The sequence below is a fragment of the Macrobrachium nipponense genome, chromosome 44 (genome assembly GCF_015104395.2).
Source record: "Macrobrachium nipponense isolate FS-2020 chromosome 44, ASM1510439v2, whole genome shotgun sequence".
In the NCBI taxonomy this organism is placed as follows: domain Eukaryota; kingdom Metazoa; phylum Arthropoda; class Malacostraca; order Decapoda; family Palaemonidae; genus Macrobrachium; species Macrobrachium nipponense.
Window position 1 is genome coordinate 21,088,009 of NC_087221.1, and position 14,221 is coordinate 21,102,229.

A 14,221-nucleotide genomic window follows, 5' to 3' on the forward strand; every position below is an offset into this window, starting at 1 on the left:
ATTTGAACTCATTATTATTTTGGCAGTATTCGTATATAACTTCTCTGAACAATGAAGTCATACAAACGCTATTTGTCATAGATTATCGTAAGTATTGCTGTTTGTTATTGGCGACGAAGCGTAAACGAAATACATAAAAGCATTTTTACCTTATATATTATCGTCATATCTTCATAATAAAAGGCTATTCGTGGAGTAATTCCATATCAGTGAAATCAATTTGATCTAGCGAGGCCAGCCAGCTGACAAAATGTACGTACGTATATGAAAATCAAATTATGGTAGCGTTCACAGCAAGATTATCTTTCGAATTTTTATAGTACTATTCATGCTACGTAGTAATAATGTTTGGAATATACGTAACATTAATTTTCAATACAAAATATCATCGTTATTTTGGTAGTGAATAATAGTTTTAGAATTATCATACATACACTGCATGTTATGGGTTTGTGCAGTGATTAAAACAACCAAAATAACGTTCTCCTTTAAGTCGTCATATCTTCATAATAAAAAGGCTATTCGTGGAGTAATTCCATATCAGTGAAATCAATTTTATCTATGCGAGGCCAGCCAGCTGACAAAATGTAAGTACGTATATGAAAATCAAAAAAATTATGGTAGCGTTCACAACAAGATTATCTTTCGAAATATTTATAGTACTATTCAGCTACGTAGTAATAATGTTTGGAATATATGTAACATTAATTTTCAATACAAAATATCATCGTTATTTTGGTAGTGAATAATAGTTTAGAATTATCATACATACACTGCATTGTTAGGGTTTTGTGGCAGTGATAAAACAACCAAAATAACATTCTCCTTTAAGTCAACGCGTTTAGGAAAACATGACATAGAATCGACTTTGCGACTTCGTTCACTTTGATATTTTTAACGATACAATAACTATGATTTGACTACTAAAACCATCTTCACATAAGTAATTTGTCGTAAGATATGTGTTGTTGCAAAGCTAGCTTATACATAAAAGGCTTTTATAATTTAAGTCATCTTAGATATACATATGTACCCAAACTCATTGTGGGGAAATTTACTACTGTTTCCTCGGATATTGAAATACTTTAGCATCATTCAAACACTTTAATAATATAATGCATAAATACTAGGCTATACATATTTACATCGTATACAAATACTACATACAGTTTATACACATACTTTTATATACAAAGTTAACAGTATACACATACTTTTATATTACAAAAGTTAATCATATGAGTAGTGATCAGACGACAGCTGTGCACTGGACTACGTACGTACTACTTGGAAGATAAAACAAACAAAAATTTTGTTGTTGTTAGTCGCGGGATAGATTAACATTTTTCCAGAGATTAAAGAGCTGAATTTTGTTTTGAAGGTATGTCAAACCGCGTTAGTAAATAGGTATCATCTTCTAAGGAAATTTTTTTTTCTCTTCTTTTTGCGGAAAGAATCTTCAAGCCATTTTGCATTCAAAGTAATGAGAAGGAATCATTTATTCTTCATGAAATCAGTAAAATACTTAAACTAATAATAAAAACTAAAACTACGTACTGTATGCAAAACACATACATCATCGTTAGCTTCGTGTGTGTAAACGTTCATTCTAAAAAATTACAGAGTAGTATAACTAATACCTGATTGGTTGGTTGGTAGCCATGGGAGATCTGTATCCAATGACTGCCCTCTGCTTCTGTTCTATTTATAGACATATGGCATGGATGGCACTAGGTTGAACGTTACCATGTTCGTGATTTTCGACTGCTGACGGCAAAAATTACTCAATAATTTTCTTTATATAATTATTCCTTCGTGAAAAACAATAATATAATAATGCGGTTGACATACCTTCAAAACAAAATTCAGCTCTTTAATCTCTGGAAAATGTTCATCTATCCCGGCGACTAACGACAACAAATTTTTGTTTGTTTTATCTTCCAAGTAGTACGTACGTAGTCAGTGCACAGCTGTCGTCTGATCACTACTCATATGATTAACTTTGTATATAAAAGTATGTGTATATAACTGTTAACTTTGTATATAAAAGTATGTGTATATAACTGTATGTAGTATTTGTATCGATGTAAATATGTATAGCCTAGTAATTTATGCATTATATTATTAAAGTGTTTGAATGATGCTAAAGTATTTCAATATCCGAGGAAACAGTAGTAAATTTCCCCACAATGAGTTTTGGGTGCATATGTATATCTAGATGACTTAAATTATAAAAGCCTTTTATGTATAAGCTAGCTTTTGCAACAACACATATCTTACGAAAAATTACTTATGTGAAGTTGGTTTTAGTAGTACAATGATAGTTATTGTATCGTTAAAAATATCAAAGTGAACGAAGTCGCAAAGTCGATTCTATGTCATGTTTTTTAAACTTTAACGTATAGTGGTATGAAAAACACCAGTGTGTCGTAGCGATGCGTCATCAATATAGTGGTATGAAAATACACATGGTGTTGTAGCGATACGTTATCACAAAGTACAAATCCTTTTCCCGGACCATCTCAGAATTTATGACTCTTCAACTTCAGATCGTATGGTGAAAGATATTATATAGTCATACTTATTGTTAAATTCACAAGTTGAACTGCAAAACACATTATATTTTGATTGTTATGTACATATATTTTTGTGTTTTACGGAATGTTTGTTTTTGAAAATAATACCTATTAGTGAACATTATGGTATTAATTGTCCCACTATTTTAGTGTAGGTGATCTTAATTATCTCACATTCATTTAACAGTATATTTATTTAAATAAACTGTAATTAATAAATAACAAATAATGAAAAACATAAAGGGAAAAAAATTTTGCTGCAGTAGTGGTGTTTGTTTGATTATGCATCTGACCTCACATTTCCGAAATCTGAAAAATTCCAAAAACCGAAACTCGGAATGTGTGTGTACTACACATTTTTTTAAACATGCACACAATGTCTACACATTTACTGATACCCGTTGGTATCAGTAAATTACAGTACGTACGTATTTATTCCTGAGAGGAGGAGAGGAGAGAGAGAGAGAGAGAGAGGAGAGAGAGAGCGAGAGAGAGAGAGAGAGAGAGAATGATTAAGGACTCAAGGCGTGTTATTTTTACAATTATTTATTATCTTGGGATTTTTTTTTTAATCTTGAGATTTTCTATTCAATTCTTCGAGATTAATAAGAAAATTAACGTAACTTGACTAGTATCAGCACACATCTGAATGACTCGGCCATTAGCAGGCTAAAACCACCAACCTTATGAACTTGCATGATACATGAGATACAATGACAAAACACAAAACCACTGTTTATTGGTGAAATTTGGGGGTCGCACGATATGGGAGATTGCAAGTTATTCGAGTATATACGGTATGTGATTTTTTTTAGCCTTTTATGGAACAAAATCTAGCAAAAAATTGCCATTCCCAGTTGGCAACACTGGCCTACTCACGTGTGTCCAAGGTTGGTTTGTTGTTGTTGTGAAATGTGGTGTGCGGCGCGTTCTTTAAATTGTACCCATATAAACAAGTTAATTATGTGGCATCCAAAAGCCCTGATTCTTTTACTCTTATGGGAAAGACGCCTAAAGGTCAGATGAAGGTTTTTACGTGGAATATACTATTAACGTGTTGTGACGAAGGGAAGAGATGTTTCGCTGCATACTGTTGGTAGCATTATCGTTATTATATGACTGGATTGCACTGCAAAATCGTCGCCATCTTTTATCAACATAGATTGTTGGTGAGTACCCATATGATTTACATAATTTTGATAGTTCTCTTTCCTTGTAAAAAAAAAGAGGCCCACCATGCGTATGTAGGCTTCTAGCTGTAATCCCTAGGCTAGTAGGCTACATATGTACAGTAGTACATATACTACATTTATTTTTTAAAGCTAATTTTGTACAATAACTTTAAAACTGTCTTGAATTTAGTTTTAGGTGATAGTTGAAAACATATTTGGTGTTTGAACTAAAGTAGGCAGTTATAAACATTGGAATAGTGGTCTTGGGTGGGTTAACTATTAAAGTAGGCAGTTTTAAGCAATTTTTGAGGGGGGTATCAGGATAACACGGGTATTTACTTATCACGAGGGGTTCTGGGCCCTATCCCCCGTGGATAACAAGGCCCCACTGTAAACCATCACAACCCTAATCACTACTGAAACTGAAATGAAAACATTGATACCCTGCAGAACATACTTCACTAACCAACAAGGTATACACAAGCTTACCATAAACACTTCTAAAGAACTATTTTCAAAATTAGGAATCCTCCCAATGCTTGAAAATCAAGGTGCATAATAATTCCTGTTTGTGAAGCCACTTTCCACTTGATATGCACAGAAGACATTTTTCCTCCTCAATGTGTACCAAGTATCACTGACCATGTGGTTATACTGTATTAGTATTTCCTTCAAGCACCGGGAAAAGTTTAATCTGAAAGAGTCAGAGAGTTATTCTCTCAGGAATTCAGGAGTGATAGTAAACACTAGCTGACACCCATGGAACTCATGTCCTACACCTAACAAAGTATTTACCCCAATCCTCCAAAAGCCTGAAAAATTTGTCCAGTAATGTAACATCTATATTCTTGGTAAATAATAGATTTATTGATTACATACAATTCATCTACCCCCTAGCACACAAAAAGCAGCATTACATGTATTGAAAACAAATATAGCCACTCCCTCAAAATAATAAAATTTTCTTAATTAGGTACGTATACCATTAAATAATATTGCCTAAGGATGACTCCTATTGCTCAGTTATGTAGTCATTAGCTGTGAAAATCACATTAGAATAATATGAATAATATTCTTAACCCTTCCTTCCTTCCTAAAACCAGGTACATATATTTCTCAAATTTACTTTAGGATGTAATAGATTACTGCTAAATATTGTTTGTTTGTATGGTGTTTTTACATTGCATGGAACCAGTGGTTATTCAGCAACGGGACCAACGTCTTTACGTGACTTCCGAACCACGTCGAGAGTGAACTTCTATCACCAGAAATACACATCTCTCACTCCTCAATGGAATGGCTGAGAATCGAACCCGCGACCACCGAGGTGGGACGCTAATACCATACCAACCACACCGCTGAGGCGCTGCTAAATATTGTTACTCAGTTCATAAACCTGAACATAAACACCAAACTCTACAGCTGAAAAACTCTATGAAGCAAAATTGTTGCACTAATACCACCCTCACAACTAACTGAATGCAAACAAGCACAGTTGAAAACAATTATTAAGGTTTCTAATTGGATTCAGTACCTGAAACTTAACCATCCTTACACTTGAAAATCAAGGTAAATAGTAAGTCCTGTTCGAGAAGCCAATGATCCCTCTTTCCACTTGGCACACAGCAGACAGTCTGTAATGGCTCCCTAATGTGTACTAACCAACATCAAACTAATGGTTGCATTATCGCCTTCAAGTATCCAACAGTGTTTAATCTGAAAGAGTCAGAGCATTATTCTCTCATAGAAATTTAGAAATGTTATATACACTCACTGACCCCCATAAAACAACTCATGTTTTTACACCTAACAAAGTATTACTTGCCCAAATTCTCTAAAAAATCTGAAGTATTTTTTCAGCAATAGTATACTTATTATCTAAATTACAAAAAAATTTTGGTAATGAATGCATTTATTGATTACATACAACTTTTCTGTCTCCTAGCACGCTAAAGACACCCATATCTGCGTAATATTCAAGTTTTCTCTATTACACCATTAAATAATATCAATGAAGGTTCTCCCCTTCAAGTGCTGTTATGTAGTAATTAAATATGAATAACAAATGTATAACTTTCTAACCCCCCTCCCTAAAACCAGATACATTTCTCAAATTTACTTTATAATGGAATAAGTTACCGCTGCTACATATTGTTACTCAATTTATTGTCCATAAATCTGAACATTAGCACCAAAACCCAAGCTAAAAACTCCATGCAGCAACAAGTATTGTGCTAATACCACCCACACAACTCGATGCAAAAAATAATGGCTGAAAACAATTAATTTAAGGTTTTCAAAAGGATTCATATCCTGAAATTTACAGGAAAGTTCTGCACAATATGCAGCAACAAGAACTTGTGTAATTTCCCATTAATAAAGGATTCAAGGTTTATAACTTCAAATTCAATTTGATAGCCTGTATATAACTCAAAAACTACAAACTGTATTCCCATCACACTTTGTCCTTGAATTCTAGCATTCTGTAATCACACCTTCCAAAAACTCCATTTCCTTTGTCAGTGCCCATGTTTCTGATTTACTTTTGTCTAGTTGTTTCTTCATACTTTAACCAAGAAGAAAACATTTTTTTTGACTGCCCATCTCAACCCTTTCATAGTCCAGTTTAACCCAAAAATTTCAGAAATGCTTCACCTCCTTGAGGCTTACCCATCAAGTACAACAGAGCTCTTTATTCTTATAACACATTTTAGGTGCCAAAACTCTGTTACTCCTTGTATATTTTCTACACAATAAATGTCACCCCACCACCTACCCAAAAGAATCCACATGGCCATTTTCTAAACTAAAGACCTGTCTCATTTACATTTTCAATATGTTACTCTCCAACTTTTCTGCCTCTCAAACATTTCCTTACCCTCAATCTGAGCTCTGTGATTAACAATAAGTCATTTCCACATAAGCAATTCCTTATCTGCACTCCTTTGCAACTTTCTCTATTACTGTGATAAACATGATATTGTTAAACTACAATAAAGTTTTGTACATACTTACCTGGCAGATATATACTTAGCTATAGCCTCCGACGTTCCGACAGAATTTCAAATCTCGCGGCACACGCGACAGGTAGGTCAGGTGGCGGGTATATGAACCAAACTATCTCTTCAGCCAGATTTTTTTTTCTTTCACCTGTCTCCTGAGGGGAGGCTGGGTGGGCCATTAGACGTATATATCTGCCAGGTAAGTATGTACAAAACTTTATTGTAGTTTAACAATATCATTTTTGTACATGAACTTCCCTGCCAGATATATACTTAGCTGATTGGCACCCTTGGTGGAGGGTAAGAGACAGCTAAAGTAATAAGGAGAGATAAGGAAACAACTGATGTTGTAGGATATAAATAACCTTGGTTCTTACCTGTTCAGGCAGAAGACTTCATTGATACTGTCTCTGAGTCTGCGTTGCCTGGAGAGCTACAGCTAGGACGTGACCTGATGCTGAAAGACTCATCAGATCTACCACTGGGATATATGATCCCATTTGTGTGGTAGAATCCAAGTCGGATCCTGTTAAGGGATGTTCGTCCCTATCTTAAAAGGTCCTAACCACTACTACTGCAAGGAGCCACACTCATCAGACCACCTAACCAAACTACTAAAGATTAGTATTACGACCTAAAGAGATGCCTTCATGCATCCTCTTTAAGGCAACCAACAACAGCAAATACAAGGGGAAAAATTTATACTACTAACAGGATGAGTTCCAGCTCCTGCCCCAGCACTAAATCCGCAGATACGTACGGGCCCAAGGCAAAGCATTCGGGTAAGTGATCTCACTAAGTATGTTCGCGAACACTGACTGACATCTCCAGAATGTTGTCTCCATCAGATTTGCGACGGATACTTCTTGTTGAAACCAAGAGAAGTTGCTATGGCTCTTACTTCGTGTGCTTTCACTTTAAGAAGCCTAAGATGTTCTTCTCTGCAGGATCCGTGTGCTTCTTTGATGAGGCTTCTCAAGAAGAAGGACAATGCGTTCTTCGACAATGGACGAGTAGGGTCTTTTACCGAACACCACAGAACCTCTCGGTTGGCTTTCAGTTGCTCTTTTCTTCTAAGGTAGTATTTCACCATTCTCACTGGGCAAAGAGTTCTCTCGGGTTCTTCTCCTACCAAAGAAGATAAAACCCCACGAATCTTGAAGTTCTTGGGCCATGGACTTTGATGGGTTCTCATTCTTTGCAAGAAAACAGGAAGGAAAGAGCAAATGAGAGTCCTCCTTAAAACCACCCACATTACCATCAATCGCCTGAAGCTCACTCACTCTTCTGGCGAAGCTAGAGCCATCAAAAACAGAGTCTTCCTGGTAAGGTCTCTGAATGAGGCTGAATTAGGGGGTTCAAACCTAGAGGACCCAAGGAATGGTTGAAGGACTACATCCAAATTCCAGCTAGGTGTCTTAGGAGACTGCATTTTTCGTGTATCAAAAGACTAATAAGGTCCTGTAGGTCCTTATCTTCCGATAAGTTGAGGCCCCCTGTGCCTGAAGACATTTTTTCGCCAACATACTACGATAGCCTTTAATCGTCGAAACGACTAAGCCACATTCTTGTCTTAAGAATAAAAAGAAGTCTGCAATTTGATTCACAGAGGTACTGGAAGAGGAAACGTTATTCCTCTTGCACCATCTTCTGAAGACATCCCACTTCGACTGGTACACTCATACGGTGGAAGACCTCCTCGCTCTAGCGATTGCCTTAGCAGCTGCTGACGAAAAGCCTTTCGCTCTTGACCAGTTTCTGGACAGTCTGAAGCCAGTCAGACTGAGAGCGGGGAGGTTTTGTTTTTATGGTACCTGTCGAAGTGGGGCTGTCTGAGTAGATCGCTCCTTAGAGGAAGCGATCTTTGGAAAAAAATTTCCACTAGCCATTCCAGCACCTCTGTGAACCAATCTTGTGCTGGCCAAAAGGGAGCTATCAAAGTCATCCTCGCGGAATCTGACTCTGCGAACTTTTTTAAGTCAACCCCAGAATCTTGAAGGGGGGAAACGCGTATACATAGAGTCCTTTCCAATCGAGTAGGAGAGCGTCTATCCCTATTGCTCCTGGATCCGAGATGGGCGAGCAATACAGATCCAGTCTTTTGTTTCTTTGAAGTTGCAAACAGGTCTAAGAGAGGCCTGCCCCACAACTTTCAAAGGCTCTGGCAAACATCTTGGTGCAGAGTCCACTCTGTGGGAAGGACCTGATCTTTCCTGCTGAGGAGATCTGCCCTTACATTCCTTTCTCCCTGTACGAATCTGGTGAGAAGTTTTATCCCCCTTTCTTCTGTCCACAGAAGAAGATCTCTTGCTGTTTTGTACAGAGAGAAGGAATGCGTCCCCCCCTGTTTCCTGATGTATGCCAGAGCCGTGGTGTTGTCAGAGTTTATTTGCACAACTGCTCCTGCCACATCTGACTCGAACTCCTTCAGAGCAAGCCACACGGCTATTAGTTCTTTCCTGTTGATGTGCCAGGAAGACTGGTCCCCCACCCAGGTTCCTGACACCTCCTTGGTTCCCAGAGTCGCCCCCCAACCTGTTTCCCGACGCATCGGAGAACAACACCAGGCTTGGGGTTCGGGATTGAAGAGGCAGTCCCTGCGAGAAACTTGTTGGGATCCGCCCACCATGCTAACTCCTTCTTGATTTGATGAGAAATTGACAGGGAGAACTTCAAATCCTGAGAAGGAAGACTCCAATTCCGATGAAGAAAGAATTGGAGCGGTCTCAGGTGCAACCTTCCTAGGGAAACAAATTGCTCCAATGAGGAGAGCGTCCCCAGCAGACTCATCCACTCCCTCACTGTGCATACTTCTTTCCCTAAGAAGGTTGTTACTTTTTCGAGTCCCCGCCCCGGGCTATCCTCTCCTGTGACGGAAAGCCCGAAAACTCAGAGAGTTTCATCTGGATCCCCAGATAAACGCACTCTTGAGCTGGGAATCAGACTTGACTTCTGCAGATTGACCAGAAGTCCTAAGGAATAAGTCAAATCCAGGGTTTTCTTTAATTCCTTCAGACAACGATCTCTGGAATTGGCCCTTATAAGCCAATCGTCGAGATAGAGCGAAATCCTCACCCTTCTTAGGGTGAAGCCATTGTGCCACATTTCCTCATGATGGCCGTAAAGACTTGGGGGGCCGTGGAGAGAGGCCAAAACACAGGGCCCTGAATTGGAAGATTCTTCCCCCCATCATGAATCTTAGAAACTTCCTCGAGGAAGGATGGATTGGTACGTTGAAGTAAGCGTCCTGTAAGTCCAAGGACACCATCCAGGTCCCTGGACGGAGTGCTGCTAACACCGAGGCAGTGGTCTCCATCGTGAACTTCTTCTTTTCGACGAAGAAGTTCAGGGCGCTTACGTCCAACACCGGTCTCCATCCCCCTGAGGATTTCGGAACTAGGAACAGGTGGTTGTAAAAGCCTGCCGAAAGATGATCTGCCACTAGTTCGATCGCCTCCTTTTCCAGCATCGATCTACCGCTAGTCGGAGGGCTTGATTCATGATGGGGTCCCTGTATCTGGCCGTCAAACTCCCTCGGGGTATTCGTCAAGGGAGGCCTCGAAGAGAACGGGATGAGATAGCCCTTCCTCAAAATTGACAGGGTCCAGGCATCTGCGTCTTTCTGGGCCCAGACTTCTGCAAACTGTAAAAGCCTGGCGCCTACAGTTGTCTGTAGGACTTGAGTCTTACTTGGGAGGTTTGATTGACTTCGTAAAAGTCCTCCCTCTTCTATTTGGTTTCCGACCTCTGAACGAAGAGGATCTAGAGGTAGAAGCCCCTCGAAAGGGTTCCTGAGAGGCGCCCGCTTTAGCTTTCTTCGTCTAGTCTGGAAGGTAGGGCGCGGCTTCCTTGCAGACTGCGCTAGAAGGTCCTGCGTAGCTTTGGCAGAGAGAGCCTTCGAAATGTCTTGAACCAGGTGTTTAGGAAACAGCTGCGTAGAGAGAGGGGCAAAAAGCAAAGACGATCTCTGAGCATGTGAGACAGACTTTGTTAAAAATGAGCAAAATACTGATCTTTTCTTCAAGACCCCTGCTCCAAACAGTGAAGCTATTTCGCTGGCCCCATCCCTCACCGATTTATCCATACAGGATAAGACACAATTCAAATCCTCCGGAGAAAATGGTGTCCGGTCTTGAGTTTTCTTCTTGGCTAGGACTCCGAGGGACCAATCGAGAAAGTTGAAAACTTCCAAGACTCTAAAAATGCCTTTTAGAATGTGATCTACAGTGGTCCCCCCGTATTCGCGGGGGATGCGTACCAGACCCCCCCGTGAATAGCTTACAATCCGCGGAATGTTTGGAACCCCCCCTATAAAAATGCTAAAAACAGCCTATTTTATTAGTTAAAACTCAAGAAAAACCCACTAAAAATTTTCCTACATGGGTTTTTTAATAGTTTTATCACAAAAAGGGCATTTTATGATGAAATTCATCAAAAAAACCAGGAATTTGTGGATATTTATCATAGAAAAATACCGCGAATCGCGAATTTTCCGCGAATAATGGCAGGGAAACGTTCCCGAGAGAAATCCGCGAATGTGTGAGTCCGCGAATCTGGAGAACGCGAATACGGGGGGTCCACTGTATTTCATTCATTGCCCACGTAGTTTTGGCCGAATTCAAAGCTGATCTTCTAGTGGCGTCTACTAGTGCCGAAAAATCTGCGTCAGCTGAAGACGGAAGGCCCAGTCCCAAGGGTGGGCTCCTGTCTCATACCAAAATCCTGTCAGTCCTGAAAGCTTCGACGGAGGGAAGGCAAACATAGTTTTCCCCGCTTCTTCTTTAGTATGCATCCATGAACCGAAACTCTTGAGCGCTTTCTTCATAGAAAGAGTCTGTTTCATTCTCACACACGAAGATCCTTTCGTTGCTTTCGCTGTGGAGAACAACGAGTGTGGAGAAGGAGGAGCAGTAGGGCTCAAAGACTCTCCGAACTCCTGAAGGAGAAGCTCTGTGAGCTTCTTGTACGAAGAAACTGCTGCCGATGTATTAGTTTCTTCCTCAGAGGCTTCCTGGTCTTCTTGAAGAGGAGAACGAGGATGAGGAGAACGAGGATGAGGATCCTTATGAGAATCCTTAGATGATTTCCTAGCTGGGGTACAGTGCGATGAAGGAGACAAACGTCTTGAATGAGGAGAAGATTCCAAAGTAGAGCGGCGTACAGGAGAACGACGAGTCGTAATAGAAGGACGCTTATCCGAAAATTCTTGTCTAATCTCGCATTCCTTCCTAAACGAAGACAAACTCTTAACAGCAAAAGAGGAAGGACTCCCTTCCTTAGAAAGAAAACCACGTCTATCCCTAGGGAAACTACGAGAGTGAGAGCGCCTACTAAAATCCTGGCGCCGATCGTGAGGAGAGCGGCTACTAGGCGCCGAGCGCCTATCTGTCACAGGGCGCTTAGGGGAATCCTGGCGCCTACCAAGCGGCGAAACGTTGCTAAAAATAGGGCGCCTATCAGGAGCAGGGCGCTTGAGAGGCTCTTGATGCCTACGAAGCGGAGAGCGGCTGCTATGCTCCGAGCGCTTAAACGGAACAGGGCCGTTCGACGAGATCTTGGTCCTTACAAAGGGGAGAACGTCTGTAAGGCTCCGAGCGCCTAACAGAAGCAGGGCGCTTGAGGCGTTCTTGACTTCTAGCAAGAGGAGACCGATCAGGAGTAGGGAGTCTCGAGAACGAAGAGGCGGCCTACTAGGAGAACGAAGCAAACGAGGATCAAGTCGTCTTTCTCCAGGAGAACAGCTACTAAAAGAAGGACGCTTACCAGGCGCAGGGCTCCTACTAGACTCTTGATGTCTTACAGGGGAGGAGCGAACTCCATGCGATGAGCGCCTATCAGTCACATTATCCGACGCCCGACGACCGTAGTCAGAAGGAGAAGCGCGCCTACTTTCAGAAGGGCATTCCCTAGGTTCTCTGAGAAGGCGAGGAGAAGAAAGAAGAGACGGAGACGACGAAATAAGTCTTCTATGACCTGAGCGACTCTCTCTTCTTGCACGAACTCTAGAAGAAGGAGAAACAGAAGGGGCTGAGCGTCTACCCGAGGCAGGAATCCGATCTGGGGAAATATCTTCATAGTCCAAGGAGCGCCTATCCGACGAAATGGCGTCTCGACACCTCCGAGCGGGAGTGGTGTTCCTCTCTGTGAAATTCCTATGATGTGAGAAGTATCCTCAAAAAGAAAGGAGAGATCGCCGATTACAAGGAGAGCGCTCTTCCGACGAAAAGCGCCTCGATCTCTTGACAGAGAGAGACAAATCCTTCCTTCTACGCGATCTCGATGCCAAGGAGTCCGCCAAGGCTGTGATCTGAGCTTGTAGGCCCGCTAGCACTCGGGAAGGAGAGTCCCCAGGATCTTCTTCCGAAACAAGCTCAGCGCGAGGAGCGGGAGAAGGAGGGCGATCACAGGATCTCCTAGGCTTCTTTGCTTGCAAGGAAGCTACATCAGAAAAGTCTTCTGGGCTGGACGCTAATGTACTGAAGGGAGCCTCCGCAGCCCTCTTCAACGGGGCGTGACACCTCCTTTAGAGCTCCAACCACGCTTCGGCGAAGGAGAAAGAGGACGACGAAAAACACTGACGAAGAATATTCTTCTTCTTGATCGATCCAAGGCAGCCTGGGAGCGAACTTCAGGATCTGCCGAGGGGACGCCTGACCGGTGGGGGCTCTCCCTAGCCCTCCTGCGGCTTTCAACTTTCCTCCTCCACTGGAACTGGGAGTCTGGAAGAGGTCTAGGCCTGGAGGCACTAAGGAGCCGGTCAGACGCACCCTCCACATCACTGGATACACTGCACTTATCATCACTGACACTCTTACCTTGATCAGTACGAAGATTCTTGTCTTCCTTAGAACACAAGGAAGCTTTTGAGGCCGCCGCCTCCGAAGACAAATCTACGGCTTCGGTGCGGGGAGCAGGAGCTGAGACCTGGGAGGAAGGTTCTAAAACTACATTAATGTTAGTTTCATTCTCACTCATTCTCGACCTGCTCGAACTCCTTGAAGAAGCTTTACGTACCCTATCCCTTTCAAGTTTCCTAATATAAGAAGAAAGAGCCTTATATTCATCTTCGTTCAAAACCTCACACTCTTGACACGGGTTACTAAACGAACATTCATTCCCCTTATATTTAACAGATAGTGTGAGGGTCAACCGCAGCTTTCGGTAACCTCACCTTACATCCATCAGTCAAACATACTCTAAACAAAACCGGAGTTTTGGAAACAGAATCAAAATCAGACATTCTACAGGAAAATCCAGCGCAAAGTCAATAACGGTCCACAATCAGCGTATGCCAAGCCAAAATAGAGCGAATACGTCACCAAAATGTCCAAATCAATCTCCAGGCAAGCGAGAAATGAAGAATATATCGGAATGAAACGACAACAGTTGTTATCACTTCAGCGACAGAAAAAAATCTGGCTGGAGAGATAGTTTGGTTCATACACCCGCCACCCGGCGGGTAAGGTAGACC

General features: G+C 41.3%; 1 long non-coding RNA gene across 3 annotated transcripts in view; it reads right to left on the reverse strand.

Annotated features, from left to right (window-relative positions):
• The window catches only part of LOC135204078 (uncharacterized), a 105,867-nt gene that overhangs the window by 23,843 nt on the left and 67,803 nt on the right, over positions 1-14,221 (reverse strand). For 2 of the 3 annotated variants that reach the window (XR_010312088.1, XR_010312087.1), the window contains exons 4-5: positions 5,283-5,464; positions 4,238-4,442 (exon numbers count right to left, since the gene is read on the reverse strand). This is a non-coding gene — a long non-coding RNA (uncharacterized LOC135204078). The remainder of the gene's footprint in view (positions 1-4,237; positions 4,443-5,282; positions 5,465-14,221) is intronic. The other variant, XR_010312089.1, reaches the window with a different exon arrangement.